Source organism: Dermacentor variabilis, chromosome 8, assembly GCF_050947875.1.
Source record: "Dermacentor variabilis isolate Ectoservices chromosome 8, ASM5094787v1, whole genome shotgun sequence".
Classification (NCBI taxonomy): Eukaryota; Metazoa; Arthropoda; class Arachnida; order Ixodida; family Ixodidae; genus Dermacentor; species Dermacentor variabilis.
The window spans coordinates 71,984,839-71,998,421 of record NC_134575.1 but is presented as its reverse complement, the minus strand read 5'-3'; the positions used below and the strand labels follow the sequence as shown (position 1 = coordinate 71,998,421).

At 46.5% G+C, this 13,583-nt stretch overlaps 1 protein-coding gene across 4 annotated transcripts in view; it reads right to left on the bottom strand.

Annotated features, from left to right (window-relative positions):
- LOC142591096 (uncharacterized) overlaps positions 1-12,174 on the bottom strand; it is an 83,718-nt gene extending 71,544 nt beyond the window's left edge. The window contains exons 1-2 of one of the 4 annotated variants that reach the window (XM_075703475.1): positions 11,955-12,174; positions 7,061-7,281 (exon numbers count right to left, since the gene is read on the bottom strand). The gene's annotated coding sequence lies outside the window, so the exon portion shown is untranslated. Of the gene's footprint in view, positions 1-7,060; positions 7,282-7,464; positions 7,595-11,237; positions 11,424-11,954 lie in introns of those variants that run through there. The other 3 variants (XM_075703474.1, XM_075703476.1, XM_075703477.1) reach the window with 3 other exon arrangements.
- Positions 12,175-13,583: the final 1,409 nt, after the last annotated feature.

The following is a 13,583-nucleotide window of genomic DNA, read 5'->3' as shown; positions in this document are numbered from 1 at the left end:
TCTAATATGGGACGCACTCCCACTCAGTGTAACGACTTGCCGAAACCTTGTGCAATGCTTAAAAACTTCTTTCATGAATGCTCACAGGGTCTTTCTATTTGTATCCCCTGATTTCATAACATAGTCTTTTGTTTATGTTATATTTTCAATGTACAAATCCTTCATTAACATGTGTTTAAATTGTCTCGTACAATAAGTACGCTGTTCTTATTATTCATAATTTGTTATTGGACCCCAAACTAGCCGCCAAGGCTATGGGTCCAACAAGTATTGTGTATTGTGTGTATGCAGTCAATTAAATAAAAAGAATGGTTATTACATACGCATTCGACTTTCATTGATGCAGCAACTGTGCAATTAAAGAAGCAACATTAGGCGCATCTCGAGTTTTTCCAGCGTGATGCAAATGACGGTACCGTTTGTACCGAATGTCGCTAATCAAATTTATTATGATGACAAATCTTAAGTAAATAAAGCAAACGCAAAGTTCTGCTTCTCGCGTCCGATTGACGTTGCTAGTGACGTTCCTGGGTGCTCATGGCTGCTACGGCTGCTCTACTTCCCCCCATAGTTGTGAAGTTATTTGTGTCCTACGTTATTATATCCTATATACTGTTGCTTTGAGATGTTAATTATCATAAGCGTTATTGAACAGGAAGTCCCGATACACTCTGACTACGAGACCTTCATCTGTTTACCAAACACTTGTAATGGGCCCCAACTTCTAATAATAAATTCTGGTTCTGATTCTGACCACGCTCCTAAGTGCTAGTAGCTGCATAGCATTCTTGTTCCCCTCAGCGTTTGCGAGTGACCAAACGCAATTGTTCGGCATGGGGTTTCACAGCGTAATTGAAGTGGTTCGTCCAGCGGGATGCTTGTTTTGGCCCTTATCTTTATTTTGCACTTCGTCGATTCTGCCGACAAATTATTGCAGTCTGTAAAGGTTCGGGCAAAATATGAATAATTAACCTCCTCACACCCGAAGCCCGCTCAGGGGCATAACGTTTCAAGCACATTCTTATTATCAACTGGTATATTATGAACTTGAAAACAGGATTTTTTTCTTCTACGTACCCCGGTTCAATTCTGGAAGCTGCATCTGCATGTATATGGAAAAAGTAAGCGTATCCTTGTGATTCTTGTCATAAAAACCATTTTTATTGAACAAAAGACTTGAAGATGTTAGATCGTGTGGTTCGTTGGCTTGCTGAAGCTGTGTCCACTATTTTGGGTCAGCTTGCAGTAATCAAGAGACACTTGATTGTTGTCTTTTGTCGTATGCGATGACATGGTGGTCTATAGCGAATTGGCGAAAACTTTCGCTACAGTCTGGATATGCCCAACCCGTCATGTGCATCTGTGTATGTGCCCATTCATCAACATTTCCGAGAATTACTATAGGCCGCTGCCGATGTGTCCAAATATCGTGCAGAAGACCGCGCAAGAAGTTTTTTCGCTGACAAGAAATAGAAGTCGGGGACCTGGATGTGAGCAAGTCGGAAGCCCATGCCACTGAATGTGGCGTAAAAAGGACAGTGAGAAAGTGGCAACAATGCGTCCGTTGAACGAGAGAGAGATTCAGGTTTCATTGCATAAGATTTTCGTCACAGAAACACCAGACATGCAACGCTAGTCACTGCAGTGTAGGCCCATTAAAATGACTCCTCATCAGAAATAACTATTTTAATCCGACAAGCGCGGCTTATAAATCACGCGCTGACGATCGTGTCTGCAAGATATTACAGCGCTACGCGCCCACGAAACTGAAATTCCAAACCAAACGCCGTGCGCCCTGCCTCTAGAGGAAGCTGCGTCCCAGCTGTAGAGCCAAGATTATACGCACAAGTGCTGCCACATAACACTCACTACTATAGCTGCGTCACTTACCATGACACGTCACTTAGGCTAACCATCCTATGTGGGAGGCGGAACGCTGCTGCGGCAAATGCGCTGTGCAACAAAAATAAAAAAAAAGCGAGGTGGTGCTCGACTGTATCCATAGGCAGTGACGCTCACCTCCTAGCGGCATAGTAAGAGAAGAATTAATTCGTAGAATATAATCTCATCCAATAGTTCAAGATTTATCTGGTAAAATTTACGCACCTAGTTGACCTTTTGCCACTTCCAGTGTACAGGAAAAGTTTTCTATCGGGGACGCCAGCCTTATCGATTTGTACTCATATACAGGGTCCCAGTAGCCCAACTTGTGGTGTATTTGGTAACGCAGCAGCAGCAGCAAACTGACATCATCCAGCCCAATCAAAATGGGAGGAAAAGACAAAGATGTACTTCAAAATTTTCGAAACGTTGGTAGAATAGGCTTAAGCGAAGCTGTAATCATTGCTTACAAAGAATGCTGCTTTTGTTTAGAGTCCATTTGCAAGAAAAGGCCACTGGACAATGCTAAACTAAAATTCACTTCCTAATGTCTCTCTCAGTGTAAACTTAAAATGCCGCACACTCAGACATGCGATGCCACACATTACAACGAAGGAATTACGGCGGTGATATGACGACTATGGCTGGACGACGATGGTGTGACAACGAATGAAATTACAAAGCTGCGAAGACAATAGCCAAACGGTCATATCGACGACTATATTCTACGATGGAATGGAGACAAGAGCTTGGCACAAATATATGACGGTACTTGATAGAATAAGACAGACTGACGACGACGGAGCTGCAACGGTGCCGGAATGACGAACGTACTACAGTGAACTCTCACTTGAGTGAACTTCAAGGGACCGAAGGAAATAGTTCAGTTAACTGAAAGTTCACTAAACTGAATATTCACTAGACCAACATAAGACATGGAATACAGAGTCAAAAGTTTCAAGAGCAATTCATGGAGCAAAACACATGACATCCATAGTGTTAGAAATGTGTGAAATGGAATTTGTACTTATCAACAAGTACAAGGTTCAGAACAGTTATAATGCTGCCTTTCTCATTTAGAAAAAGAAATCTGTAATCTTCTTCTGCGCTTGTACTTTAAAGCACAAGAAGTAACAAAACTGTCCAAAGAGTCAATGTTTTTGTACACTTCTTCTGGCACAGCTTGCTCTTGAAACACAAAGTCTTTCAACTTTCCAGTGTACCCTACAACCTCAGTTAGAGTTATAGGGCTTGAAACTGGCTCGGCAGTTGCCTCTTCTTCATCTCTTTTTTGTCTTCTTCGCCTCGTTTTCGAAAGAGACGACGACCATGCCACGACTAGCCGGTCGGAAAAAAACACACACCACGTGGTTTGTGGTGTGACAGATCGCCGCTTTGTTCTGGTGGCGTTGTAAGCCAGCGATGTTACTAGTTTAATGGCCTCCGAGATTAAATGCTTGCTCGTTTTGTGTGGGCGATCTCGGAGGCCCTGCCTCGTTGCCGTTCGTTTTCCATGGCGCCATTTTGCCCCAGTGGCGCTGTGGTGCTAGCGACGTTACACTGCCGCTGGAGCGGCGGTTTGATGAAGGCAGGCATCGGTTCTGATCGTAAAAGTAAGCCTTGGTCCTCTGAGCGAGTTTGTTAAACTGGAATATTGACTGTTCCGAAATTCGTTTAAGTGAAACATTTTTGCATAGAATCTATAAAAAAACTGCCGGGGATTTTTAAAAAGTTTGTTATTCTGAAATATTCGATAAACCAACGTTCGTACAACTGAGAGTTTACTGTACAGGCATTTGATGACGATCGAATGAAAAAGAAAGAGTGATGACGTTGAAATGGAGACAATGGCTCGACGGTGACAGAATGCCGACAACAGTGATGACAATGCAAGGATGACGAGGACATCATTATAATAACCGAATGAGCACCTCTGTATGACAACGACTCTATGACGACACAGGAACGTTAACGGCTCCATAACTGTAATGACATCACCACACTGGTAGGACTATCACGGAATAATCACGAAATAACGATCACAAGGGGAAGACGATGCTGAAAGGACCACGACGGCGCTACAACGACAGCATGACCAGGACAAGATAACGCTGGGAAGTCGACGAAAGCCAACAAAACGGCCACAATAGCATGATCATGACGGCATGATGGCGACGGCGTGACTACACTGGAAAAACTGAGCTGTAATGACGACAACGAGGGCGTCACGACGACGAAGTGAAAACAATAGCATGGTGACACTGGAATAATTACAACCTAATGGCAACGTTGGAATCACAGATAAGAAAAAACCTCAAGGTTCCGCGTGCTGTGGAAATTGTTCAACCGAAGTTTTCATTTGTGTTTGCGAAGGACGCCGTTTCTGTTTAGTAAAAATATTTATGTAGAAACAATAGGACTCAGTCGGACACATTTTGGCTCGAAACCGTTTCCCTCAATATACGCTTATTACACTTTACCATTCCCGTGTAACGTGTTACGACGAATATTTGACGACAATGGCCCGACCACGAGGGCATCAAGATGAGTGCATGATGACAACGCTATGACTTTGATGGAATGAGGATGATGGCGTGAAAACGATCTCATGACGACACTCGAATTTCTACGACAAAATGAGGACAACGGAAGGACCACGATGGCATGACGACGATGCAGTGACAAAAATGGGATAAAGATGATGGAATGACGGCGTTCGTATGATGATGATGCCCGAATGACAATGGGATGATGACGCCAAAGTGACGACAATGGACGAGGATGGGACGACAACGTGTTGCTGGTGCTGGAGAAACGGCGATATGTAGACGATGACGGCGTGATGTTGGAAATGATTGAGCTGGAATGACGACAACGGCATGACAACATTGACATGAAGAAGATGAAGGTGGAACGAGTTCGTCGATGGCCGCATGGTGACGATAATATGAAGACACAAGGAGAGTGACGTAGTCAAGATGGTGGAAGGATTACGATGACATGATCACGAAGGAATGATGTGAATGACGACGAATTGGTGACGACGAATTGGTGTAGAAGCTCACGTCCGCGCTTATGTGCGTCACCTGCCACCGCGGGCTGCCCCGATTCACACTATGCACAATGTTTTTCGCACTGCCCGCTACCGGCCTATCGTACGAGATTGAAGCCAGCAGCATGACGATGGGGTTGCTTTCATTATGACCCACTCAATCAGCAAGAGTTAATCGCCAAGACAGAAGCAGCAGCGAGAAGGTCAACAGAGAGAGCCAACAAAGCTTTGCTTTAAAATACAGCTTTAACTTCACTGGCATTACAAAGTCTTTTTCAACCGTAGACGCCCTCTTGCTCAAAAATTGATCTACTATCAGTGGTCCCAATTGTTTTGCCGCTTGGTCGTCGCTATATGTTTGTGAACTACAACTCTGACTACTTCGTCACAGCGGCCCCTGTTCGTAACTGAGGAAACGTCAGCGAGTCGTGGAATGTGAAAAAAAAGCATATCCCGTAGAAAAAATCTTCTATCCAAGCACGAGGCGACTGTACGTCATTGAGTTTGAATTTTAAAAGCTTGAAATCCAAAGGTTTCACAATAAAAAGGCGCGCACGATCCCCTACTTGTCCTATTCTGCAAGTTATCCTGTGATTTCCCCGGCTTGTATTTCAATGTTTCTTGGCAAAAGCTCTGCAACAGGTTCGTCCGCATCCTTCTATTTTTCAACATTTCTTACGGGATGCGTTTCAAAATTAAGTAATTAGACCGCATTCGATTACTGTCGTTTAACGACTTTATTTGGTTGCTTATGCTGTTTGGATTCAATTTCGTTTTGCTTTTTTAGGCAAAACCGCTTAGCATGGTTTCAACTTTGTTCACGTCGTAGGAATGATACTTGACAGCATCATAAAGTCTTCTGCTTTGGAAAGGCGTCACTTCATGGCTGTAATATTCGCCTAAATTTATTTTATCTGCCCCAAGACATCTTTCTTGAATATTTTGTTTGATGTTGCTAGGTCCCTGACTACAGTAACAAGTTGGTATACGTTGTCAGTGCTTTGGTTGCTTTCAATGTCCTAAGCATATGAAGGAGGTGTGTCAAGAAAAGCGCAACCAACGTTACCCTGCGTCCTGCACGCAAGTTTGCATTCAGCTCCGTTGGGCGCAGCCACGCAGAAGAATGCATTTCTACCACTCTGCCTTGACCACTGAAGCAACTGATCTGGACACAGTAGGTAACCACTTCTACGCCAATGTGTCTACATAAAAACTTCTGTGAGGGCGAATGAAAAAGTATTCGCCTATATTTTTTATTAGCCAAAATAGGGAACATACAGGTAATTACAATTAAAACATACTATTCTACGTACCTTACGCTATTTCTTCACATAGTCCCCACACCGGTTCAGACATTTGACTGATCTCAGCACTAAATGCGAGATAACCCTGTGGTACAATTCATCCGGCCGACTGGGGAACCACTATCGGATTGCTGACTTTACTTCATCGTTGCACGTGAGTCGCAGTCCTTTCAGGAACTTCTTCAGCTGACTGAAGACGTGGAAATCACTAAGGGCGTGGTCGGAACTGTATGGCAGGTAGTCCAGACTTTACCAGTGAGATGACCGCAGCTTGTTGGCGGTTCTGATCGCCACACTACCTTGCGCGTACACCGCGGACGTGTGAAGCACAACCGCCATCTTCAACAACTGACAACCCACCGTGGTTGTTCAGTGGCTATGTTGTTACGCTGCTTAGCACGAGGTCGCGGGATCGAATCCCGGCCACGGCGGCCGCATTTCGGTGGGGGCGAAATTTGAAAACACCCGTGTGCTTAGATTTAGGTGCACGTTAAAGAACCCCAGGTGGTCGAAATTTCCGGAGTCCTCCACTACGGCGTGCCTCATAATCAGAAAGTGGTTTTGGCACGTAAAATCCCATAATTTAATTTTTTTTCAACGACTGACAGCTGCGCGGAAACGCGGGGCTACCGGCAGATAAGGCCGGGCCGGTTGAAGAAAGGTCCACCGCTGGGAATGTATATGTTGACGTCACATGTACAGACTCAATTTGGCTAAGAAATTAGCGGCAAAGACTGTATCATTCGCCCTCGTACATTTACACAAAAGTCGAATTTGCAGCTGAAGAAATATAACATGTCTAAACAGCCGTTGACGCACTCACCTAGAATGTACAAAGCCGTATAAGGGCAAGAAATCTTCCGAAAAACCCCTCTGGGTAGCAGTGCTACGTTCACCAAAAAACGTGCTTGTTATGTATGACTCGCTGTAGACCACACCAAGTCAGTCACTGAGTCCACACGCGCCGCTTGGCAATCAGTCACAGCTCCCACAGTCGTTTCGGTGTCAGCTGGCCCAGGACGGTATCGATGAAGTGACCGTGACCTAGAATGTACAGAGCCGTGTAAGGGCAATAAATCGACCACCAATTTCCAATGATGAGTAATAATAATATTAATAAACGGTTCGCAGTAGAAGCCTTCATTCCATTATTATCCTTCTAAAGTCACCTTTCAGGTGACTTTAGAATTGAAGGATCTGCATAATAAATACATGCGCACAAAATACCTCACACTTCACTGGACTCATACACTTCACTGGACCCTTGTGTCAGCGTGCGGAGCAGTTATCTTTAACTTAGAACAGGCCTAGTGATACGGGAAGCCAACTTCGCTTTTCTTATAATCTTTGAGCGGCTCTCCAGCTCTTCGTGACAGCCCTTGAGGCATTCAAATATTGTTCTATTCTAGTCCGCTGTTGACGTCAAGCCAGCATGTACATCTCTTTTTAGTTTCACCTTTACGCAAAATTTCGTTATTCCTAGTGTTTCTTTGCGCAGTGCCTCACATGTGGCCATGACTTGGATGACTGGCCTTTTCATAACGTCAACGCGAGGCTTTTCCAGGAAGGTCCTTCAACTTCAGCCTCAGGGATGCAGTGCCGAAGAGTGATCGTTGCAGTCTGACAGTATTTCGGTGTTTGGTTACCTTCTTGCAAGAACCCTCACAAAAAAAAGGGGAAACTAAAGAAAGTGAAAAATTGAATAATGCACTAACCAAGCTTCTAGGTTAAATGCTGCAGTTTCATTTTCAATATTTCATGCGCCAATATAATTCACTAATATGTTGTTCTTACTGCGTACAATTGCTGATAACATGCAGCGTCCTTCGCCAGGCGGGAGCAGTTAAGTGCCACGTGAGAACTTTTCAGTGTTTACACGAGCGCTAAACACGCGCGCAAAAATTGCGGCAGAAGCAGCAGGACGACGCGTGCAAACTGTGCCAGGAAGGACCAGCAACGCTCAAACACATGCTGTGGGAGTGCAATGTAGGTAAAGGAAGGATGGCAGTTGCTCCGGAGACCCTGTCATCTAGGTGGGCCGCCGCTCTGCGCGGCTCAGACCTCGGAATCCAGACGTGGGCAGTCCAGCAAGCCCGTGACGTGGCGTTGAGGCAGGGCCTTGATGTTCCCCTGTGGGAGACCTGAGCCCGGGTCACGTTAAACCTTGCCGGACGTACAAGAAAGTTGTATCCATCCATCCAACTTATATGATGATGTGCGTCGACGTTAATGCGATCAACAACGCACGAAAGTAGCGACGCACCGTACTGCCAGCACGGAGGCGCTTCATGCATGCATGCAGCGACGGCTCCTCCCTCCCGCTTCACGTTGGACACGCTGCGTCTTTCAGCGGCGATACTGCGAAGTCCGCCCATGGTGCGTATGTAAATATACATTCGGACAAGTTCGTCAGAAATGTACAGGAAGTTTCGCCTCACTTGAACCGGATCTAAAAATCTGGTTAACCGCAGCGGGGTAAAATCAACGACATATAATTTACCGTCATGTGACGCTCCTCGAAATAGTTTTTAAATGCTGCTTAGTTAGTTAATTAAATGAGATGAATTATTAAGATTCACGATAATCTTCCTTTTAGGGCCAAGAGCATTTCGTTACGCTGTAGAGGGGGTTCACAAATGGCGATCAACTTTTTTTGCGGCAACACACATGCGGCGTGGTTACCTTTTTCGGCGTTTAAAGGAAGCCCGAGAAATTGATATAAAGCCACGTGACTGCCAATATGTTGCTTTCGTATTGCCGCGCTACCAACCGTTCTTCGAGCCTGTCACTTATCAGGGACGACGGTGCTTGTCACTGCTGCGCTGCATTGGATGTCGCTCGGACAGCTTCGGAAGCTACGCCTACAACTCCGAGAGTTGTCAGAAGCCCGTTAGTTTCTATTCAGGGATCAGAAGTTCTGGACTGTCCGCGGACTGTGGGAGCTGCCGGCAGATTTTTGCTCGGACAAGCGCAAACAGCCAGCAAGTGAAAGGTAAAAAAGATTCGCGTGGCGTCTGCAGCCTTTGCCACGTGTACTTGTTTAACTTTTCCGAGTGAGCGCTTTTAAAGTGATAACAAATGTTATTGCTCAGTGCGGGACGCACACGCATGTATTGGAAGTTTCTGGAATGTTATCGATGGTTCTGTTGTCACGAAAGGATGTGTAATCTGATTGCGTGTGTGACGCAAATCACGTAAAACTTTTTCGAAGACACGCAGGCACCGCCGATTACTCTGGAACCTTCGGTTACTCGTGCATAACAGCCGACGCGCTTGGCCAGCTGATCACATCTTCGACGACCGTCGACTGTGTTCGCCGTTACCGTTCTTCTTTGAGCGTAACCTGTTTTTGAGGGCACAGGTTTGCCAAATAAAAGGCTAGTTTCCCCATTCAGTTTTGGTGCTTCCTTCACCATAACCACTGCGTGACATTATGAATATTGTAGACTCAGCTATCACCCTTCGTACATCGGTGCTCTGTGTACCATCATGCGCGCTTTTCATGAGCCATGTAGTTCTGCAGCTTTAGTGTTCGTGTTTTATTTGAGACAAGCACAGTGACCAGGCGCACATGCTTGCTTATCTTGATGCGTTTCGCGAATAGTAAAAAGGTGGATTTCGCCTTTCAGGCGGGTGAAACTGGTGTGTGACGTAGCATATCCGACTGCATACGTGGCTGTTCCTCTCCGGTAGCTGAGATGGTATGGAATCTGAGCTTTTTCGCTTGTTGTTAACATATGTTCATCTATTCTGTTGCAAAATACGAGTGTCTATTTTTTGACGTGCACGATTAATAGACTATTTAATGCGCTATTTCTGAGACGCACGCCGGGTCTTTCACACATGGTCTCACGAGCTTTAAGCATATCGACGCGCGCTCTTTGCGGCAACAGCATTGCTGTACGATTGCGATTTTGCCTACGTTCGTTTGGAAATTCTGCTGACATTTCGCAGGCAACGAGAGAACTTAACTTCCGCGGTTAAGTCGCACCTGGAGTGAGAGCGCGACACATGCTGCGCTTTGCGAGCACGTTCTATGAGGTCATGCTGTGATTCCAGTAGGGAATCATTATGTTTTTGCCAACGACGTGGCCTGCGAGGCTACACTACCTTGGAAAGCTACAATAATCAATTCGCTGAGTAGTGGTAGTATCCGCAAGCAGCTACGAGCACACGACGGTAGCCAGAAGAATTACTCCCGGTCACGGGGCTTTTGAGGGAAACCTCAGACATTTCCCGGCAGCTGCATCACGTGACTGTGATGTGCCAATCTGTCAGGGCTACTCAGACCTGAAGCCGTGAACGGGGTGCGCACGGTCCGGGACCGTATGAGCGAAGAAGCCCGCTGTGGAGCCGATTCCGTGAGCCACGGCCGATCCCTTCGTCACGGTCCGCGACATGATTTTTTCGACAGGAGCAATATTGACAGCGCCGCAATACGATAGCGCATGGGTACTACCACATGGTTCTGTTTTAAATTTCGCGCGCTTTCTTTAAACGCCGAAACAACACCACGCAGCGTGTAAGTTGATACACAAAGTTGGATTGGTCGTTTCTGAATCCCCTCTACAACGTAACTAAAAGCATATGGCCCTGAGGCAAATATGAAAAATGTTGCATAGTTCATCTCATTAAATTATCTAATGAAGTGGAATATAAAAAAAATACTCTAAGGAGCGCCGCATGACGGCCAACCATACGCTGTTGGTGAGTAATGAGTAATGAGGTGAGCATGAGCGGTGAGTAACGAGTTTTGGAAAATCTTTGCTTCAAGTTACGTCAAACACCGTGTATGACGGATTTTAATTTCGCCCAAGCAGCGTATAAACATGAATATATTTACCATTCAAAAATGGCGCATACTAAGTGGCACACAGTCCACCAAGTCACCGTCAACGACGTCATCCTAGAGCAGCACATAACCAGGGACACAAAACCCGTGACCCAAGTTGATGTGAAAATTGCTCATTGAATGTCGCAGCATGCCCAGTGGCGCATACCCAGTGATCCATGCAGGCGTCAAGGAGTGGAGCAAACCCAGTAGAACGTACCCGTAGGCCCAGCTTGACAATAAAGAGGTTAATGGAAGAGCGGCACATAAGCAGTGGTAAATACTGAGTAACACAAGTCGGCACGCAACCTTCGCACTTGCTGGCAAATGGATAGGCATTTCGGACCTGCTTATAACTTTCACGTGCTTATTCAATAATGTCAAGTGTGACAAGCAGACGGACTACCATGTCTCTAACTTGAACTTTATAGTTCAATGACTTCAGGCCGCATACGCGAGGTAGCGGTCTCCTTCGCTCATGGCCGTTGGCACTTTGAGAAAATCTGACGCACATACGCGCGCGAACGCAGAAAATCTCATGATTTAATGGCAAACAATGACACAACATAAATGGCATCAAGATATGAAGATCCCACGCGCTGTGGGAATCGATGTAAGCGCAGCTTTGTCTGCTGTTTGCATTCATTGATGTCATTTGTAATTTGGCGGTGATATACTGACCGAAGCAAGATCGGGCTAGTTGATATTCCATGCTGATGTAACCGGCACAAAAGTTGACGCGGGACACTAGTAACACGACAAGGACAAGCGGAGTTGGAAGTCAGCGCTTGCCCATGTCGCCTTACTAGTGCCCACACTTGCGCTGCCGACATCGGCAAGATAGAGTGACGGCATACTACAGTCGTGACGGGATCTGAAATGTTACCTTGCCTGCTCCGCTTCTGTTTGTTGTTCTTGCTCGGCTGGACGCTTTATGCGAGCCTTCGTCTCGTCGGCACCAAGTGCACGCTTCGGCGCCATTCTGGGTTGCAGCGTTGTAGCTCACAAAACGGCCTCCTCTCATTCTATTCCTTCGCTAGCATTCTCCCCACCTCCTTCCTCTGCTGTCGTTGCTGTTGTGGGTGAACACAGAGACAAGTGCGGCAGCTTCTGCGCAGCATTTCTAAGGCGTCACGTCTAGTATGCGTCCAGGTGGCTTTGTGCAGATGCGCCGTGGCATAAATCTTGACACGAGCTTCTCGGGCCGTCTTTAGCTTGTGCCACACTTCTGTCATATAACTACACGCTATTGTTAAGGGCCCCGTGTCGCGGAAAATCCGGTGTCGACACTTGGCGAATAATCACTCTGAACTAAAACCGCGCAGGCTCTTCACGTGGCGCATACATTGTCTTACGTTATTTACGCAGTTATTCCTTGGAACTTTGGGAACGACAGCTCTTAAACAAATGTCATGAAAGAAAACACCGATAGCGCAGGCCTTTTATGTTTTTGCGACATGACCACATCTCGACCACGTCCAGACGCGGCCGGCGTTAGTGACGGGCGTCTCACCTACGTCCTGACGTATACCCGTCGTTAGCGGCGTGCCGGACAGCAGCAGCCGCAGCGGCAGCAGCAGCACTGGGAAAGTCGAAAGAAGAGGCAAAGAAAGATTCACTTTAAGAACAGATTTTTTTTGTTCCTTGAGCAATCTTGATAAGTCGCAATTTAGTCCGACAGGCGAAGCATCCATGGCAATAGTAAATTAGTAGACAGCTGTACGAAGTAACGATTGTAGTTTCATCATTCGTATGAAGTGGTAAACATTCGCGTACTAAATAAATTAGCAAGCATGGTGTCACGTGCTCAAGCAAACATGAACACATCTCACTCGATGACCGCGCATTCTCGCTGTCAAAGCGCTGGAGGGGGGAAGCGCGGCAGCAGCAGTGAGCGCAAATACCTTTCTGCTGCCTCTCGGTTCAACGCCAACTATACGACGAAAACACAGCTGACACGAAGCTATCAGCCGTCAGCGCACTCTGTCTCTGTTGCAGATAATCTTCATGATAGGGTTCACGTGGCCGTTTCTTACGCAACAGCCGCCAGAGTAGAACGCCCCCTCCCCTCGCCCCGGTGCCTTGCACATGACGGGAGACGGTGCGCTCGAGATTGAGCCGCCACCGTCGGGTCACAACCCCGCCCCCCCGAGCTTCCATTCGCGCATACAGCACACGCCGCGCCACGACGATGTTATCGCACTTGGACTTCACACGGACCATCACGGCGACGCGATGACAGCGGAAACGCGCCTGAAGTGTCAACATATTTCCTATCGCGCCCACCATGGTTGCTCAGTGGCTATGGTGTTTGGCTGCTGAGCACGAGGTTGCGGGATCGATTCCCGGCCACGGCGGTAGCATTCCGATGGGGCGAAATGCGAAAACACTCGTGTAATTATATTTACGTGCACGTTAAAGAACCCCAGGTAGTAAACATTTCTGGAGTCCTCTACTACGGCGTACCTCGTAATCAGAAAGTGCTTTTGGTACGTAAAACCCCATGATTTAATAT